Source organism: Pongo abelii, chromosome 22, assembly GCF_028885655.2.
Source record: "Pongo abelii isolate AG06213 chromosome 22, NHGRI_mPonAbe1-v2.0_pri, whole genome shotgun sequence".
In the NCBI taxonomy this organism is placed as follows: Eukaryota; Metazoa; Chordata; class Mammalia; order Primates; family Hominidae; genus Pongo; species Pongo abelii.
Window position 1 is genome coordinate 53,004,670 of NC_072007.2, and position 21,704 is coordinate 53,026,373.

General features: G+C 48.9%; 1 long non-coding RNA gene across 1 annotated transcript; it reads right to left on the bottom strand.

Moving 5' to 3' along the window:
• Positions 1-1,309: 1,309 nt before the first annotated feature.
• Positions 1,310-12,210, bottom strand: LOC112130519 (uncharacterized). The gene is made up of 2 exons (XR_002912781.3): positions 11,994-12,210; positions 1,310-2,745 (listed from the first exon to the last, which is right to left on the bottom strand). It is a non-coding gene; the product is annotated as an uncharacterized LOC112130519 (long non-coding RNA).
• Positions 12,211-21,704: the final 9,494 nt, after the last annotated feature.

A 21,704-nucleotide genomic window follows, 5' to 3' on the forward strand; every position in this document is an offset into this window, starting at 1 on the left:
CACAGACTGTATTTGTGATTGTTTGAGAACTTGAGAATAACCCAGGGCTCCCATTCTTTGAGGAGTGGCAGAGAAGCTGAGAAAGTGGGGACTCTCCAGTGCCTGGGACGCAGGTGGCCCAGGGGACAGACCAAAGGAAGGGCCAGTCACTGCCACCGAGAACATGGACTGGAGCCTGCCTAGGGAGGAGAACTGGGGCCACATCGAGGAGTGTCCTCTACCACACTGGGATCTCAGGCTGGCTGCACTCCACGATTGCCATGTGCTTGCCACTCTGCCCCTCTCTGAATGGGGGCTGGTTGCTATTGTCTCTGCTCCCTCATTTCATAGTAAACAGGTAGGAAAAGTGAATGACTTGTCTTTCCACTTCATAGGTCTCCAGTCCAGAAAGGGCCTGTCCAGACCCGCTGAGGACCACTGGTCACCACCCACAATGGAGAGACCACCTAGATCGCCAGGGCAGCCGTAGCACTTCGGGCAGGACTGGCTGGAACTTCAGGTAGGACTGGCAGGAACTTCAGGTGGGAGAGAGAGAATGTTCTTCATACGTGAAGGGAAGAAGCTTGACCTTGGGATGGCCATGTGACATCAGCACTGCTCAGTTACTTCTAGTTTCTCTACTCTGGGAGGGTGGCAGTGTGGTAGGTGGGTCCCCAGGAAACAGACTCAGATTCGGAGCCTAGCAGGCAGGAGGCTCATCGTGAAGTTCCCTTGTGGTCAAGGGTCATGGAAAGGAGGCAGCAGAGGATGGCACAGGGAGCGAGGACGGCAGCCTTGAGCCCTCATGGAGAGAGAGAACCGGCCCATCACACTTGGCCCAAACAGCCATGCCTGACCTTCCCTAGGGGTCATTCAGGCCTCTTCTGTGGCAGGTGGTCTCTGGGAGCAGCTGCCTGTTACACACAGATCTTTGCACCTCCTGCCCACTCCCCCATGTCCACCCCATGCCTCAGCCCTGACTGCCCATCCCCACTCTCCACATCGCTCCCATTCTGGGTTCAGCTGGCAAAGTCGTTGGCCATTGCCCATGGGTTCAGAGATCTTCTAACCTCACAGCCACTTACACAGAGGGGATGACCACTGGGAGAATGTTCCCTCATCACCCTCTGTGTTAGTCCATTCTCACATTGCTATAAAGATACTACCCAAGACTGGGTAATTTATAAAGAAAAGAGGTTTCATTGACTCACAGTTCTGCATGGCTGCGGACGCCTCAGGAAACTTACGATCATGGCGGAAGGGGAAGCAGGCACGTCTTACGTGGTTGCGGGCGAGAAAGACAAGTGCAAGCAGGGGAATTGCCAGACACTTATAAAACCGTCAGATCTCATGAGAACTCCCTCACCGTCACGAGAACAGCATGGGGGAAACCGCCCCCATGATCCAATCACTTCCCATCAGGTCTCACCCTCATCACCTGGGGATTACAGTTCAAGATGAGATTTGGGTGGGGACACAGAGCCAAACCATATCACCCTCTTTAAAGGGCAGCTTGCTGAGGCTGGAGTATGGCAGCCAGGCAATTTGGGCTGGCCCCACAGGCAGAGCAGACACCTCCATGACCTGAGGCCGGGCTTGTCCCTCCCTCCTCAGTTCACCGGAAGGTTCCTCCACTGGGGCTGTGGGGACTGCTGTGGAGGGTGGCGGGGTACTGGGCAGCTGCCGCTGCTTGGCCTCCTGCTCCTGCTTCTGCTGCTGCCACACGCACACTCCCACCTGTGATGAGTTATTTCTGAGTCCCCAACCTCATGACCCAGGGCTGTGACAGAATCCAGCTCATCTGAGCAGGTCCACATGCACAATCAGGTATTCCATCACCCCAGGCCCCAGGAGCACATCAGCAGGGACTTTTCAGAATTTTTTGCAGAATCCTCTGCCACAGATGGCATGGCTTTGTTTCTGAATCCCAGGGGCCTGCACTGTGATTCTGGCATAGTGGATTGCCAAAAACACACAGCATTGCTTTCTCACGTCTGATACCTCTCATAACACAGGGTCTGACTAGCTGCAGGGCCTGAGTCACAGGGCTGCCCGCACTGCAGCCTCGACCTGCTGCAGGCTCAGGGAAGGCCGACAGCTTCTCATATCAATGGTACGTAGACTGGAGTGGTCTTCACGTGTGTGGAATGTGCTGCCTCCAGAAGGTGTACTGGCATTGTCTGTCTCTCTTGGTCATGGGAGAAGCAAGATGCAGTAATTGGCTCTTTGCTGTGGACGGGAGGCCCAGTATGCTCCTGGTTATGGGACCTCCCCACCAAGAGTGTTACTAGTGGCAGTTCCCAGAATCTTTGTAGGGTTTGTCTGCCAGCTGCAGACACTCAGGCATCTTACCAAGACTCCCAGTGTGTTAGCCGCTTCTTGGTTAGCACCCGGCCAGCGCGATGTAATCAGTGTGGTGGGCCAGTGTCATGCTCTTTGGGATATCCAGCTTGTCCAGCTCTCTCTGGGCTTCCTTAGAGCATAGAACAAATGGTTTATTAGCACATAACACTGAGGCAAAGCCAAGGTCCACTGTTATTCATCCTATGTGAATGCAGGCTCTTTCTGATGCTCTTTCCTCATAGGAATAGAAAAGAATGCACTCGCCATCTCAGTGGGGCACAGCACACACCTGAGGCTGTGTTGATCCACCTTGACTGAGATCCCGCGCCTGGCAGGGCAGCTGCCGCTGTGGATTCTCCTTGGTGCAGCTTGCTGAAGTCCACTCTCTTCCTCCAGGAGTCTCCTATTTCTGCAGAGGCCAGCCTGGTAAATTAGAGATACACTGAAGACCACCACCCCTATCCTTCAGCTCCTTAAGAGTAAAACTGAGTCACAACAGCTTGCATAAATCCCGTTTAAACATTTCAACTTACATAATCCTATCAACTTTTCATTTGTCTGTTGTGGTCCTATTAGGGGTGGAAAATATCTGAGTCTCATGGTACCAAATATGTTACCAGTGGAGGTATCCGAGTTATTGGCAGTGAATCCTTATGGGTCTGCAGCAACCTCAATTCTTGCCTCCTCAGAAGAAAGAATTAGACTGAGGAGCATAAGGCAAAAAAAGACACTGAGGCAACTTTCAGAAAAGGAATGGAAGTTTCTTTTAAAAGGCTTTAGAACAGGAAAGAGGCCGGGCGCGGTGGCTCACGCCTGTAATCCCAGCACTTTGGGAGGCCGAGGCGGGTGGATCACGAGGTCAGGAGATCGTGACCATCCTGGCTAGCACGGTGAAACCCCGTCTCTACTAAAAATACAAAAATTAGCCGGGTGTGGTGTTGGGCGCCTGTAGTCCCAGCTACTCGGGAGGCTGAGGCAGGAGAATGGCGTGAACCCGGGAGGCGGAGCTTGCAGTGAGCCAAGATCGCGCCTCTGCACTCCAGCCTGGGTGACAGAGTGAGACTCTGTCTCAAAAAAAAAAAGAAAAGGAAAGACAGAAAATACACTTGGAAGAGACCCAAGCGGGCACAAGAAGGTCAAGTGCAGTGTTTAACTGTGATCCTAGGGCTTTCCAGGCTGGCCCCTTTCCCATGGTTCTTCCCTTAGGATGGGCTGCCCGCATGCACATGCCCTCCTTACCCTTGGGAGGTGAGCACACACAGTGTGTTTAGGACGTGGTACGCATGCCCCTCTGAGGCTTTCTTCCCTTTTCCTGTGGTGTGCCCCTGGAAGGTCACATTCTGCCATTTTGTCTCTTAATGCACATGGCCGGGAAGGTGCTTCTCCCTGGCGCCTGCATTCAATGAACACTTTAGTGCAACAGGTGTAGACCATCAGGAAATGGCCTCTCGCTGGTGCCGGCTGCCAATTTATCCCTTTTAGAGAGACAATGTGATCATTGCCAAACCATCACCTGACATTCCTAGTGGATGGGAGAAGAGCTCTCTCCTCCCTCTGCTCATGAGTGTCTAACTACACCTGTAACAGCACCAGGAACTTCTTTTTTCAACCCCCAGACCATTCTTCCCTCTCTTGTAAAAAAGATTTAGGTGTCCAGCAGGGGCTGAGCCAAGGGTCTCTCTTGCCAACCTTTAATCTGGATTTACCTGCATCAGCATTGCCCTAGGCAAGTATTGCTCAGCTTTCTCATTGCAATCTTTGCCCTCTGATTTTTTTTTTTTTTTAATTTATCCAATCTGGGATAAATACAGAAAACTGGTTTGGGGCCCTTTAACATTGTGGGGCCAGTGAAGGCTTCCTTTGGTTCACCCAACTTTTGACAGTGTTGATTAAGACCTTTGTTTTGGCTGGGCGTGGTGGCTCACGCCTGTAATCTCAGCACTTTGGAAGGCTGAGGTGGGTGAATCATTTAAGGTCAGGAGTTTGAGAACAGCCTGGCCAACATGGCAAAACCCTGTCTCTACTAAAAAATACAAAAAAATTAGCAGGGCATGGTGGTGCACGCCTATAGTCCCAGCTACTCGGGAGGCTGAGGCAAAAGAATTGCTTGAACCTGGGAGGCTGAGGTTGCAGACTAAATCTCAAAAAAAAAAAAAAAAAAAAAAACCTTTATTTTAACTCCATCAATTTCCATTTTATTCTGTTGCCACTATAAAATATTTGAAGAGATTTATTCTGTGCCAAATCTGAGTGACCATGGCCCGTGACACAGCCCTCAGGAGGTCCTGACAACTCAAAGCGGGGCCTTCCAGGCAGGCTATAGGTAAATTTGAACATTTTCTGGTTGACAATTGGTTGAGTTTATCTGAAGACCTGGGATCAATGGAAAGGAATGTTTAGGTTAAGGTAAAGGATTGTGGAGACCAAGTTTTATTGTGCAGAGGAATCGCTCAGATAGCAGACTTCAGAGAGAGAGAGCAGGTTGTAAAATGTTTCTTTTCAGACCTAAAAGGGTGCCTGGCTCTTAGCTGATTATCTCTGGGATCTGGAAAAAAAAAGAAGGAAAACAAAGTGGGAAGGGTATTCTCTATAGAATGCGGATTTTTCCCACAAGAGACTTTGCAGGGCAATTTCAAGGTATGGCGAGGAAATATATTTTGGGGTTAAATATTTTTTTCCTTGTCTCATAATGTTATGCCAGAGTCAGATTGAAAGTAAGTCACAATATATAGGGTTAAATAAAACCCATCTGATGAGAATTTATGGTTTGTAGGGCATGATTCCCCAGACCCCTTAAGTAGGAATTTGGGCAAGATAAAAAATAAGAAAAAATAAGTCCTCAATTCATTCCACTTCTTAGTAATTATCTAAAGATTGCCACCCTGGGATAAGCCCCAGGACTCTCTCATCTTTCCTCTTAGTCTCATCTATCAATTTTTAAAAATTTATTTACCTTATTTTTATTTTATTTTTTATTTTTTATTTTTTTGGACGGAGTTTCGCTCTTTCACCCAGGCTGGAGTGAAGTGGCGTGATCTCGGCTCACTGCAACCTCCGTTCCCCCCAGGTTCAAGTGATTCTTCTGCCTCAGCCTCCCGAGTAGCTGGGATTACAGGCACCTGCCACCATGCCCAGCTAATTTGTGTGTGTGTGTGTATTTTTAGTAGAGATGGGGTTTCTCCATGTTGGCCAGGCTGGTCTCGAATTCCTGACCTCAGGTGATCCACCTGCCTCGGCCTCCCAAAGTGCTGGGATTACAGGCGTGAGCAACCACGGTAACCAGCCTATTTACCTTATTTTTAAATAACCATTTTAAAATGTCCACTTCCCTTTGATGGATTCTGACTCTTTCTTTTGCCTTTCCCCTGCTCTTAACTAACCTCATGTTTTTATCGGCATCTGTAAGACCCATGAGAAGAAGCCAGCTGCTTCATCTGAGGTGCTGCACTTGGCATTTATAGTGGAGTCAGACCATCCCTTCTCAGGGTAAACAGACCTTCCAGTGCCTTTTATCCGGTTCCCCAGGCTGGCTGCTCCCTCAAGAATACTCTCCTGTGTGTCTGGATCGTGTATACCCAGCTGCAATTGTTCAGTGGTGAGTGTGGGTCCTGCATCAACCCAAACATGCTCTTTCCCTCTGCAGCATTTTAAACCAGAGACACTGCTCCTAAATTAGTCACTCTCACAATCCATTTTCATAAAGGTTCTTCAGGGAGCTGATGGTCCAGATCTATAAAATGGAACAATTCCTTCACACTCCCCTCTAGTTTCAATAGTTGCTTGGTTTTTCCCTTCTCCAACATTGACTGTCTTCTTGGTAACTACAGATCTCAAAGGTAATTTCTTTTGTTCCTGGCATAATTTTCCCATTTGTGGGTAGCTTTGAGGCTGGTGATCTGAGCTCAGACAGACTCACATCTGAGCTCAGACAGACCTGGATCTGAGCTTGGTCCAGCCCCAAGGCCCAACCCAGCATTCTCTTCCTTTCATTTTGAAACAATCTTTAAATATCCTCTATTCTAGATAAAATTGCTTTTCCTTTCAGCAAAAACCACGTTTTTATAACCTTTACCAAACACACTCTGAGTAATCCCAATTTCTGCTGAAAACCCTAGGATTAATTTAACATAATATGACTTTAAGATCTTAAATTCCTGAAGAGAATTTTGAAACTGGTTTTATTTACCAAAGATTACCAAAATCACATGTGCTAAAAGGCATTCGAGCTACCATCTATTTTTCTGATAAAATATTTGATTTAAGCATGTAAATGTTCTCTTTCACATATTTTGGTAGTGTTAGGAATGCAAAATGCTTGTTCCCTGGTGCCGTTAAGAAATAGCACTTGAGGGCTGGGCGTGGTGGCTCATGCCTATAATCCCAGCACTTTGGGAGGCCAAGGCGGGCAGATCATGAGGTCAGGAGGTTGAGACCATCCTGGCTAACACGGTGAAACCCTGTCTCTACCAAAAATACAAAAAATTAGCTGGGCGTGGTGGCAGGCGCCTGTAGTCCCAGCTACTCAGGAGGCTGAGGCAGGAGAATGGCGTGAACCTGGGAGGCAGAGTTTGCAGTGAGCCAAGATCGCACCACTGCACTCCAGCCTGGACGACAGAGCGAGACTCCATCTCAAAAAAAAAAAAAAAAGAAATAGCACTTGAACATCAATTTAATTCTCTCAGCAAGGCAATTTTCACTTTCTGCAGAAAGGGTACACTCGCCAGCAATCTTGCCACAAGAGTACACCAAACAAAGGAAAAGCAGATGTATTTATCCCTTACGCATTTGAGTCATCCTTACTACTGTGTCCTGCATGCATTGGCTGGAGCCGAACCTCACAGTCTAAACTGACACTCGACTTGCTAACAACCTAAAACTTTCTTAAATAGGTAAAGGCAAAGGGAGAACAAAGGAAAGGAGGAAGTTGCTTATGAAAGATTTAAAGAAGCAATAACATTTCCAAATAAGGAAGGGGCATAGGCTGTGAGCTGGAACGTACCTGTGAGCATGTCCAACAGCTACATAGGATAGGGCTTAACAAAGAGTTATTAGCACAAAGCAAGGAGGCTTGAAGAAAGTCAGTCTTCAAAAGAAACTATTATTTCTAACACTTATGATTTATTCTTTAACAGGAAGGGAAACTTTGAAGAGGAAACTTTAATTTCTACAGTAGTGAAGTATCACATACACATGACACATATGCAGACGTAGCAGACACAGCAGCAGATCTTATGCATTTAATAAGATTTTTCTTTTGCCATTTTTTAAAGATTCTCCCTCACTTTAGACTATTAATCTCTTGATTTCCTGTTTCATGCCCTAAACAAATGTTAGGGAGAATATTCTAAATCTGTATCTCCCAAGACAGGACTCTGGGGAAACAGGTAGAAAGGAACAGAACTTCAATCTAAGCAAAAGCAAGGTCTGTTATGTAAACTTTAAGCCATTGTCTTCTCCGTAGAGAAAGTTTCTAGTGGTTTCAGTATGGAGACAGAGACACCCTTACAAATGGAGATTCCCTCTAAAGATGTACATTTCCTTTACAAAGCATTTTGAAGGCTGATTCGTTCTATAGGCGGTCTTTTCAATTTAGCTTGTTTCTTAATTAGATTACTGGCTTTAAGGTAGAGCCGTTTAAGGACCAGGACCAAGAAAGCATGCAGGTTTTAGGACCTAAACCACGACTTTCTTATTCAAACGTGCAAAGACCCAAGTACCCCCATATCAATGATCGTTTCCATTGCACGACTGTCCTGAGCCACCTCCAACACTGTGGCTTTCACGCGCCATCAACCACCAGCCATCATACACATCGAGGTCAAGTCCTCTCACAGTGCCAAGCAGTCTCTAGTGCCCTACAAACAGCCAACGAGCCCAGTAACACAGTACAAGAGAGCAGAGCCCTAGACCTGAAGGGAACCTGTCTGCTTACAACCTGGGATGCCACAAGGAAAAACAGGTTCCTCCCAAAGAGAAGAGACTGGTGCCTTCTCCCTGTTCCCCAAGGATCCTAGGCTGTCAGAAATTTCCTTGTTTAGGTCCTTCATGTGTCATTGAGGGTTGCAAGAGGAAAAAGGGACAGACAGAAGCAAACAGAGAAACAGACAGGGTTCTCGACTGAGAAGTTTTACAGAGAGCAGAGGCCGTAAAGCAATAAGCAAGCCGGGTGCAGTGGTGCAAGCCTGTAATCCCAGCACTTTGGGAGGCTGAGGTGGGTGAATCCCCTGAGGTCAGGGGTTCGAGACCAGCCTGGCCCACATGGTGAAACTCTGACTCTACTAAAAATACAAAAATTAGCCGGGCGTGGTGGCGGACACCTGTGGTCCCAGCTACCCTGGAGGCTGAGGCAGGAGAATTGCTTGAACTTGGGAGACGGAGATGCAGTGAGCCAAGATCTCACCACTGTACTCCAGCCTGGGTGACGGAGCAAGACTCCGTCACAAAAAAAGAAAAAAAAGCAATAAGCAATAGGCGTGCACACATATACAACCCACATGGCAGATTGAACCAAGTTACCTTTTGAATGCCGAGCTCTTTTAAAAACTTTTTCCCAATTGTAATTCCTACCAAAGCCATTTTACTTTGCCTCTGCTGCTGGCTGGGCTCCATCACCAAACAGACAGCCCCTAGAAGCAGCTGTCCACAGCAGTAGCTGCTCACCACCCTTCCTTACCGCTGTGTGATGGACGGCTCTCAGCTAATGATTGCTTTAAGCATGCCAGCAGTTTAGGGGCATCACTGCACTCACACATATGCATCTAAAAGGCGAACCATGCTGTTCCACGTGGAAGTGGCTGCTGCCTGGGATTTCTCCCACAGATGCTTCATTCCCTTTGCACATTTCTTGGTCTCTCAGCCCACGTTTTACAGTGGGCAGGTCTATGCAAACCAGCCCCAAAGTCCAAAGAAGCTGAGAGGCTGACACATTGAGTTTCTTAGAAAGAAATATTTCATAGGGACTTACAAAGAGAAGCCATGTCTGTGTCTCAGGTGGCAGCGAGATGAGATGGTGGATCCCTACCCCTCAGCCCCAGACCCAGAGCTTATATAGCACAGAGAAGAGTGGTTCAGAAGGAATGTGCAGGATGATTGAAGGATGATAATGTCAAGGTTGTTTGACCTAAGGGCAGGACCTACAGTAAGTAGCTGCTCTTACACAGGGAGTGGTAGATAAACTGGAAATCTTAGAGGCCTCCCTAGAATGTTAATCATAAGCCAATGTAAACCAAAAATAAAATTCTAGGTCCCCCAAGCATGCGGGACTGTTTATAAATTGCCCCAAATGCTGGGTTCATTTGCCTGAATTTCTATCTTCTTCCTCATGTTGGCCCGGTAGTTTTTTGCTATCTCACTAGCCCATCAGCATTCAAGTATTTTTTTTTAAGTATTTTGTTCAAAAGTTTCTGGCTATCTGCCAAGAGAAGGTTGGTCCATATTGCTTGGTTCACCATTACTAGAAAGAGAAGCCTTATACTGTCATGCTCAGTAGAAATTTAAAAATAGCTCATCTTCTGACACCAATACATCATAGCTTCGTATTTTCTCACTTTGACAGCCTGGTTGTGTTGTTCTATACTCTGAATACAAGTGGGAAAAAACAATTGGGTCAAACTTTTTAAAAAGTCTGGATGCTTGAGCACAGGCTAACCAAAAAGTCTGAATATGTTGCACTCCAAAGATTCTGTGTCCACGGGGTGTCTAGAGTTCAGAATGCACGTTTCCATGCATGACAGCCAACCCACGGGAACCCCTCATGGGGCTGAGCTACGGAGGCTACAGCAGTGGCCCAAATTCTGTGTTATGGAAGCAGCAGGTACAGATAGAAAGAGAACTACAGGAGAAAGAAATATGCCCCATCTCATGCTAGGGCCCTCACACATGAAGGACCCCAGGAGAAAATGTCAGACAGGCCTTCCCTGGGGTTGGCGTGTGCCCGCTGTATTAGTCTGTTCTTACACTGCTATAAAGAACTACCTGAGACTGGGTAATTTATGAAGAAAAGCAGTTGAATTGACTCATAGTTCTGCAGGCTGTACAGGAAGCATGGCTGGGGGCGCTGCAGGAAACTTACAATTATGGCAGAAGAGTGAAGGGGAAGCAAGCACCTTCTTCACATGGCGGAGCAGGAGGAAGAGAATGAAGTTGGGGGCGGGTGGTGCTAGGCACTTTTAAACAACCAGGTCTTGGGAGAACTCTATCAGGAGACAGCACCGGGGTATGGTACTAAACCATTAGAAGCCACCCCGTGATCCAGTCACCCCCCACCAGGCCCCACCTCCAACACTGGAGAATTACAATTCAACATGAGATTTGGGTGGGGACACAGAGCCAAACCGCATCACCCACCTCTCTGTATTCTGAGCACACTGCTTCCCTTATTCCAAACTCTCCAGGTGCCCTGGGCCTTCCTGAGGTGCTCGGGACCCACTGAAGTGTCCCCATCCATCCTGTCCTCCCTGCTGAAAGTGCCTCATGCTCCCAAATCCAACTGTTCCCTCCGATAATAAAACCTCAAATTCTCTCCTTGCCGGCCACCTCCGTTCAGAGTTGAGGGAGGGAAGAAACTGCAAACTCATACTAACCCCCTGCCAGTTTGTCTTAGAAGTTTTCAAAGTGACGCCTCTTATAACAGGTGTAACAAGTGAATTGATCATTTCAGGCAAGGAAACAGAGCAGAGAGGAAGCCTGAAGGCAAAGTTGGGGAACCGATGTGGAGGCAACAGTTGGAGAGAAGGTCATTGAGGAGAGGACACTTCCACTGCCGCCTCCCACAGCGGGGTCCTGTTTTTCCAGCCCCTCTCCCTCCAAATCCCAGGATTCTCTCAGGGCCAGGGCCAGGGATTTACTTCCAGTGGTTCTGGGGGTGTCCATGTGGTATTAAGGAGCCACAAGTGACAGGGGAGATGGGATAGGGGCACTTGGGGGCTGCCCTGAGGCTCCTGGGACTTACTGGATTTATGAGGATTTATGAGAATTTAGGAACTAGGCATCCATAACCCTGGGAGTCTCTGGAGTCATATTTTTAAGATTTTTGCCTCAGATAAATAAAATATTTTAAACGTTGCTGCTTTTTTTCTGTTCTTTAAATCATCAGTTTAAAAATAAATTACATTCAAGTTTTCATTCCTGGCAGGGTGCAGGGTTCGGCCGCCTACATTTGACTTTAACAGATGATTTCATTGCACTCAATTTTTTTATAAAACAGAAAACCTTCCTAGGTTGTTGCAACCACAAAGGGGAGGCTACTATATAAGAAGGTAAAGGATTCTTAACACACCACAGAGCCGCACAGGTCTTTATCGTTAGCCAAGCTGGATCCTGGCAACCACCTAGGACAGTCAATGTGGGGTTTTCTATTTTACAGGGGAAGAAAATGAGGCTTTCCGTTCTGGCTGCTCATCCAGGGCCCTGGTTCCAAGGACAGCAGGCCACGCTGGTCTAGGGTATTATCTGCTTGTCTGCATAACCCCCCTCCCGTGGTTGACAGAGTTTGTCTGATCAAAGCATCTTTAGTGGAAAACCACACTCACCGCAGGGCTATTTTCACACACCCAAACTTCGGAATACATTTTTCTTCCAGAAAGGACTTCTCTGGGACAAAATAACACTTTTACACCCCACTGCTGGTCTGGGCAGAGTCAACTCCCTGATGTCTCGGTTTCTGAACATACCTTGGCAAACTCCAAGAGGAGTCCAGGCGAGAGGAATGGTCCTCTGTGGGTAGAGATGCCCCAGGCAGTGCCGGAGCTGAGCTTCCCAGGCAGACCCTGTTGCCCTGGATCTCACCCGGGGTCTAGCCCTGCTGGCAGACCTGTGAGGTGTTCCTGAATTGGGTTCAGATGTCCCCCCAGACCAGCCCTTTTACAGGCAAAGCCTGTCCCAGTGCTGATTAATGAGTGGCTCAGAACACGGAGGACGCTGGGAGCAGAGCCGAGCAAGGCAACCTGCAGCCCGTTCCTGCCCCATCAGATGGCCAGGTGTCCTCAGGGCTCGGGGCTGCACGTGGTCACACGCAGTACACACACACGCCACACACATCACACACCACACACACCCTACACACACATCACACACCGCACACCACACACACACACCACATACCACATACACACACACACCACACACCACACACACAGTACATACACACCACACACACACTACACGCACACCACACACCACATACACACACACCACACACATACCACACACCACACACACCACACACCACATACACACACACACCACACACACCACACACCACACACTACACACCACACACACACCACACACACATACACCACACACACATCACACACCACACTATGTGCATACCACATACCACACACCGCATACACACACACACCACACACATCACACACACCACATACACACCACACCACACACACATCACACACCACACACACTACACACACACACCACACACCACACACACCACACACACACCACATACACCACATACACCACACACTACACAGCACACACACACCACACACACTACACACACACCACACACCACACACACACCACACACACACCACACACACCACACACACACCACACACCACACACCACACACACTACACACACACCGCACACACACACCTCACACACCATACATACCACACACACCACACACACCACACACACACCACGAACGCACTACACACACTACACAAACACCACACACACACCACAAACACACTACACCCACACTACACACACACCACACACCACACACACCATACACCACACACACCACACACCACACACACCATACACCACACACCACACACCACACACACCATACATCACACACACCACACACCACACACACCATACACCACACACCACACACCACAAACACCGTACACCACACACACCACACACACCATACACCACACACCACACACCACATACACACACCACACACCACACACTACACACCACACACACACCACACCACACACACATCACATACCACACACTACGTGCATACCACACACCACACACCACATACACACACCACACACACCACACACACACCACACACATCACACACCACACACCACATACACACACCACACACCACTCACACTACCCACCACACACACTACACACACATACCTCAAACACACACCATACACCACACACACCACACACACCACACACCACACACACCACAAACGCACTACACACACTACACACACACCACACACACACCACACACTGCACACACACCACACACCACACACACCATACACCACACACACCACACACACCACACACCACACACACCATACAGCACACACACACCCACCACACACATATCACACACCACACACATACCACACACACCACACACACACCATACACCACACACACTGCATACACACTGCACACACATCACATACCACACACACCACACACACACCATACACCACACACACTGCATACACACTGCACACACATCACATACCACACACACCACACACACACCATACACCACACACACTGCATACACACTGCACACACATCACACACCACACACATACCACACACACCACACCACATACTACACACACACACAGCACACACACCGCACACATCACACACACACCACACCACACACACAAACATACCATGAATGCACACTTTCAGGCACACACATCCCCCCCACACAAACACACATACACCACACACACATAAACTTACCACAGATGCACACATGCAGACACACACACACCACACACCACCCCCACACCACACAGAAACACATACACACCACACACACAAACGTATCACAGATGCACACATGCAGACATACACACAGCCTGCAAACACACATACACCACACACATCACACCATACACATACCACACACACATACATACTTACACATACACACCACGCACCCATATACACAGACACCATACACATACCACACACACATACATACTTATACACACATACACACCACACAACCATATACACAGACACCGCACACACCACACACACATATACACACACACACATACACACCACATATACATACACACAAACAGTTGCACACATACATACAGACACACACAAGTATACACACTACACAGACAAGCACACACATCACACACACACACACAGACATGACCCCTAGCCATGCCCAACTTTGCGTTGGTCACTAATAACTTTTCTGGTTCTACCAATATTTACTGCTCTGATGAGGGAAACGTGTGCATTTTTCTATTTCACACTTGTTCTGTAGTATCATGTTGGGGGTGGTATTATCGGCCACCCTATGTCCTGTGTGCAGAGAAGGAACGAAGAGCGATTTGTGAACACGAAGCAGCAAAGCTCACTAACGGATGCAGTTAAGAAACAGAACAATCAAGAAGAAACAAGAAAACGCCCTCCAGGAAACAGAAACACGGTGCAGAGGCACCGTCTGCAGACCCACTGGAGCCTCAGGCAACCTGCGGACGAAAAGACCCAAAGTTCTTTTCAATCTTTGCTCCTGATAGAGAAAGACGGTGTTGCACCATTCTTTTCATTTGCATGTGTGGGACTTCCAGTGAGGTCCACGCTCGCTGGCTCGCTGGCAGCTCCGTGGAATTCGCCCCACCCTTGCAGGGCTCTTTCATCGATTTGAAAGAGCCTCTGTGTGCACATAGTGCGACCGTTCAAAGCCTTTATCACAATGACTGGTGATGTTTTTTCCAGATGTCCTCGACATGCACCCATGAAGGGCTCCTCCTGAGAGTGCCAGGGTCCTCCGTGGGATGGGGCTGGAGGGGGTGCTCTTGCAGTCCTGGGCTCCCAAGCAGCCATAGGAACAATAGGGTGATGGGATCCCAGAGATAGACGCCAGTGGCAGCAGCGCTTTGAACTCCTCATATGGGCACGGGTCCCCTGGCAGGGATGGGCATCCCTGTCACACGGAGATGGGGGCTGCTGCTGCCTGCAGGTAGAGGAAGGGACGTGTTTGGCAGTCCTGTGACCCCTGGGCACCTGGCCTCCCCCACGGCCGGCTCTGGTTGTAAACAGACAAGTGCACAGGCGCAGCCCGGTGAAGGCACAGCCGTCCCAGGACGCCTCTGGGCTGCACCACAGCGAGCCGCCCATACCCGTGGAGATGCCGGCCAAGGCCCTGCAGCACATGGCAGAGGAAGGCTCAATGGGAGCCGTGCTGGGCCCGGAAGGCGCCGCCGCCCGGAACCGTGGCCATCACTCCAGCTCTGTTCTTTTAAGTGTTCCCAGAAATTGTGACCCACAAAAATCTGAGAGCACCCGACAGTGAGCGAGAGAACTTTGATGTGAAATCCCAGGGGCGGACTGTGGTGGGTGCTGTCTCTGGCCCCAGCCCTTCCACAGGTCGGTGTGCACATCCCACGGTGCCCGCTAAGCTGCAGTCTTCTCCAAAGGGGTCACTCTCTGTGGGAAGAGAGCCACCCGCCCCCGGGTGATGTCCCCAGTCAGTGACTGACGACAGTCCCCAGCCGAGGTGGGGGACCAGCTCCTGCATCCCTCACTCTGGGGCTTGCCTGTGGGCCAGGGTGGGGGCGAGCCTCAGCTGAGACCGCGTCCCCCTTGCCTGTCCTGCCCTGCCTCCGCTGCCTCCCTCGTGCCTCTGCTGAGTACGCCTATAGGGAGCTGCTTGCTGCGGAATCCCCATGTCTAGAGAAGGCAGCCTGAGACACAGCGACGGTGGACCGCACTCAGCTATTTTTCCTGAAATAGGGATGGATTTATGTTGATCTTGCCACATCTTTCTACTGCTTCCTCTAAGGTGCAAATATTTTTAAAACAGCTGTGGCTAGTGAAGTCTCACATGGTCTCAGAATCATTCCAGGTGCAGAGAAAGCCCAGATGTTGAGCCCTAGCATAGGGAGGCCTTAGGAGTCAATGACCTGAGAAGCTTCCAGCAAAGCACCCAACACTGATGTCAAAACCAGCACGAACCGGCCGGCCTCCACCCCTCCCTGCAAGTGTTGCCGGGACTGACAGATTACAGACCTCTGCTCCCTCTGCACTCCTGCTCTGCCACTCCCAGGGTGTCAGAATGTGCCCCCAACACAGTTTCCAAAAGATTCCACACATCTGGCTGGGGGTGGCGGCTCACGCCTGTAATCCCAGCACTTCGGGAGGCCGGGGTGGGTGGATCACAAGGTCAGGAGATTGAGACCATCCTGGCTAACACAGTGAAACCCCGTCTCTACTAAAAATACAAAAATTAGCTGGGCGTGGTGGCGGGTGCCTGTAGTCCCAGCTACTCGGAGGGCTGAGGCAGAAGAATCGCTTGAACCCAGGAGGTGGAGGTTGCAGTGAGCCAAGATCGCACCACTGCACTCCAGCCTGGCGAGAGAGTGAGACTCCATCACAAAACAACAACAAAAACCCACACATCCAACCTCCAGTTCTCCCACAACAGAATCCACAGCAGGAAGGACGAAGATGCAAAAGGACGTTTTCACAGACTTGCTTTTCTTATCAGGGAAGAAAATATTTCCCAGAAATGCTCCAGGTGCCTTCTCCACGTGTCTCCTTGGTCAGAACTGGGTGACCTGCAGACTTCTGGCTTGTTCACAGGGACAGGTGGACTGGAGAGCCATGGTTGGCTTGCACCAGAAAATAGTTCATCCTGGGGCTGGGGAAATCACTGCTTAAATAAAACAGAGGTTCATTAGCAACAGCAAAGGGCTTGGAGCCAACAGCACCTGCCACCCTCCACCCTTAGAGAATTAAACCAATGCTGGAGTAGAGCGCCACCAGGTGGTGGAAGGACCTTTGATGGTGCTGATCTCAGGGTCTATATTTAGTATCTAAAATAATTAACTGGTTGTTCACTGCCCAACACTGTAATTCATTCATTCTTTGAACATTCGTTAAGTACTTATCACTGATATTTCCGACAGTATTATAGATATAGTGATCTTTATCCCGGCTCCTTATGTAAGCAATATTACCAATAAGAGAGTTGAAGATAAAAGGAAGCAACCTTCCAAAGAAATAAACCAATGCAGAATTTAATAATGTCTCGTTAACCCTGTGGTTCTTCATCAGGTATCCTCTGATCTTTATTAAAATGCGGCTGACCAGGCAGTATCCCAACACTTTCCTGTGGTGAGGAATCTCGTTAAGTTAGGGAGCAAGGTCCCCAAGTTTTGCCGCAAGAGCAGGAAAAGACGAAGTTCTTCCCTTCTCTCTGGAAGCTTCGATGTGAATTTGTGGCTCTCGGCCAGACAACTTACTGAAACCTCAGTAAGTACATACGCCTGTTTGAGATGTTTGCCTGTATACCCTCTCATGAATTCTCTGTGAGTTCCTGTCTGGCTATAAGGCCCTGTTGTTTTACAGACAGCAACTTACAATAACTTAAAATGTCTGTTTTGCCTGGACCCACCATGGAAAGAATTGAATTAACCCAAAGTGTGTTGCAGTGAGTTCTGTGATGTATAAATTGCTGAGAGCAAAGCAAAGCAAGGGCGAGAGGCATCTGTGACTACACTGCAGGAACGGGAGAGGGGCCGGGGCTGTCTTCAGAGGTGGCTGTGCCGTGACGGTGTCTGCAGGCAACAATGTTGTTGCAGATGGCCGTGGGTGATCTGACCATGCTCTCAGCTGCTGGAACTGCCTGGATCCCTGTCCTTTCCTCAGCCAGCTCTCCGGCTTTTCCTCAATCCCGTGACTGTTGGTTATTCAAGGGAGGCTGGTTTCTGTCTTTTCAAAACAGGAATCCAGGCCCACATCCCTCACCAGGGAGGATTCCCTAACTGCTCGCCTGACAGGTGCTGCTGACTGGTGCACAGGGCTGGCACCCCCAACTGTACACTGGGCAGGTACCTCTGGTTGTAGGTAGGGATGGTGCCCCCCCACTGTACACTGGGCAGGTACCTCTGGCTGTAGGTAGGGATGGTGGCCCCCCCACTGTAAACTAGGCAGGTACCTCTGGCTGTAGGGAGGGATGGTGGCCCCCCACTGTACACTGGGCAGGTACCTCTGGTTGTAGGGAGGGATGGTGCCCCCAACTGTACACTGGGCAGGTACCTCTGGCTGTAGGGAGGGATGGTGGCCCCCCACTGTACACTGGGCAGGTACCTCTGGTTGTAGGTAGGGATGGTGCCCCCCCACTGTACCCCAGGCCAGTTCCCATGACTATACAGGAGGCTGGGACCCCTGACTGTACATTCAGATGGGACCCCGGACTCTACCCCAGGACAGAAACCCTGACCATGCACCAGACGGGTGCCCTCTGACTGTAAACTAGGATGGGATCCCTGACTGTACTCCAGGCAGGTACCTCCGTTAACTGACAAATGATGAAGTTCATGAATTTGGGAAGGAGAGTTTTATTTCTCATAGAGTTGCAGCCTGCACGGTGGCCTTTATGACAGGCTGGGAAGCGTTGCCTCCAGCCAGAAGCCACAAACAGGCACCTCAAGGGAGGAGCAAAGGGAAGAGGAATTTATGCTGGTGGCATGGCTAAATATACATATTCAATTAGCTCTAGGAAAGCCATGAATATTTATTTAAACAAGGAGAAACACATGCATGTGCAACTGAGCTTCAGGCCTCTCCATGGAACGCATGTTAAAAAAAAATGGCAGCATTAAGCTGGGCATGGTGGCTCACGTCTGTAATTCCAGCACTTTGGGAGGTCGAGACCGGCAGATCACCTGAGGTCAGGAGTTCAAGACCAGACTGGCCAACATGGCAAAACCCTGTCTCTACTAAAAATACAAAAATTAGCTGGGCATGGTGGTGGCCATCTGTAATTCCAGCTACTTGGGAGGCTGAGGCAGGAGAATTGCTTGAACCTAGGAGGCGGAAGTTGTAGTGAGCCAAGATTGCACCATTGCACTCCAGCCTGGGTGACAACAAGAAAGAAACACAGGCCGGGCGCGGTGGCTCACACCTGTAATCCCAGCACTTTGGGAGGCCAAGGCGTGCGGATCATGAGGTCAGGAGTTCAAGACCAGCCTGGCCAACGTGGCAAACCCTGTCTCTGCTAAAAATACAAAAATTAGCTGGATGTGGCAGCGCATGCCTGTAATCCCAGCTACTCGGGAGGCTGAGGTTCAAGAGAATCACTTGAACCAGGGAGTTGGAGGTTGCAGTGAGATGAGATCACGCCACTGCACTCCAGCCTGGTGACAGAGCAAGGCTCCATCTCAAACAAAAAAAGGAAGAAAAGAAAAGAAAAACAAAAAAATGGCAGCATTAGCACCATCCAAGGGTGGAGGGTTTGGCCCTCTGACATCGAAAGGTGAAGCTGAGGGCATGAACCCTCAGGGGGCGTCCCCTGTAGACCATCTAGATCCACTCCACAGCCTCTCGTCAGGCAGGAAAGCTGGTCGGTTGCTTATTGAAAGCACACAAGGGAGGGGCAGAGTCCAGCGGTGGGTGGATATCAGGGTGGAGTCTGTTGAAAAAGCTGGTTTCTGTTTAGCCCTGAGGAAAGAAACAAGGGAAGTTAACGAGGGAGGGGGCATAATGAGTTATGTCCGACCTCCCATCCCATCAGGGCCAGGAACTCGGTTTCCCTGGAGTTCCTCTGGGCAGAGAGGAAGACGTCTGTTCAGTCAGCTGGTGGACTTAGTAGTTCATCTTTCTCACCCGTGACTGTACACCCGGCACATACCCCCAACCATATACCAGGCAGGCATCCCTGACTGTACTCCCGGCAGGTACTCCTGACCATATACCAGGAAGGCATCCCTGACTGTACTCCCGGCATGTACCCCTGACCTAACATGTGACTGGTACATGAGCTGGTACCCTGGCTGGCACACGTTCTTTGTAGGTCCAGTCTTACTGACATGCTGAAACAATTATCTCTGCTTTTATTTCTAGGTTTCAGACCCATCGTAGGGCCATGGTCAATTTCTCTTACTCCCCAAGGGACACAGTCAAGAGAGATTGTTGTCGCATAGGGGCCTTCTTTCAATGATTATGTTTGCATCTGAAAGAGGTAACCCACCATTGCCCGCCAGAAATGAGGGAAACAGACCGTGTCCTAAACCGCTTCCCACATACAAATCACCGCTTGTTTCCCAGGACATCTCAGTGCCAACAACTCCCTCGCAGCACATTACTCCCCCAGCATCTTCCGAAGGCTTGCGTTTTCTCCATGAGCCATTACCTCTTGAAAAACTTTCACAAAGAAGACGTAAGGGCTTAAGTGGCGTGGAAAGTGGGTTTCACACAATGAGTCTATTTGAAAAGATCTTCAGGGGCTTCCAAATCCCTCTCTCAGGGAGCAATTTATACTTCACACCACTCACAGCAACACTCTCTTTAGGTTAATTCAATTCTTTCCATGGTGGGTCCAGGCAAAACAAACATTTTAAGTTATTATAAGTTGCTGTCTTTAAAACAATGGGGACTTATACCCAGACAGGACCTCATGGGGAATTCTTGAGCACGTATACAGACAAAAATCTCAAACTGGTGTATGTACTTACTGAGATTTCTGAAATAGGAAAAATCTACTCGTACCCCTATGAGGAATAAGCCCTCCTCTTGTCCTCATTGCTGGCAGGGCACACTGTCTCGTGTTCTCTTAGGACAATGCTCAGATTTGACCTGTTGTCACCATGAGGTGGCCTGCAGTGGAAATTCCTAACATGAATATGATTCATTCAACGCAGAAACTCTAGAGAGCTACAATCTTTGTCCAAAACGGTCTAAAGGTGAAGGTGAATTAAGGCGTGGCTCACAGGAATTATTGTCAACTTGACTTGACAAAAGTTGAAAAGGTTGAAAATGGTGCCAGCAGGCACAGGTAAGCCCTTTAAGTCAAATCATCTTTTTCCCTTCAGTACTTTTATGTTGTGTGTAATGCGAGTGAAAAACGTGATATTCATTCCTGCTTCAAAAACTTATAAGGGACTGGCTCTGGCAATAGAAAGCTGGCAGAAATCATAGATTTCAGGAATAAATGTAAACGTCTGTCCAAGACATCCCATCTTCTATATGGACGAGTTAAAGCACATCCAGAAATGTATACTATTTTTTGTATTAGTATATGAAAGAAATGCAATTAAAAGCTAAAAATAGGAAAACATCTACTATTAAAACACAAAGACATTTACAAAGACAGCTGCACCTGTCACAGCATAGGGTAAGCATGGGCATTAAGCTCTTCTGTCCGTTGTCAGCAATTTACTGGGAACTTATTGTAAACAAGAAATGGGTTAAATAGTAAAGGTGTCAGATAGGTCATGAAACACCTGATCTCCATCTTCAAGCAGCTTATGCTATAGTTGACTGTCAGGAATCAGGAAAAATGCACTTGTTCTTGTTACCCAAGACGAGCGATTTAGCAGCCTTCTAAATAGCTTTGTAGAACATAGATGTTTTATTCTACC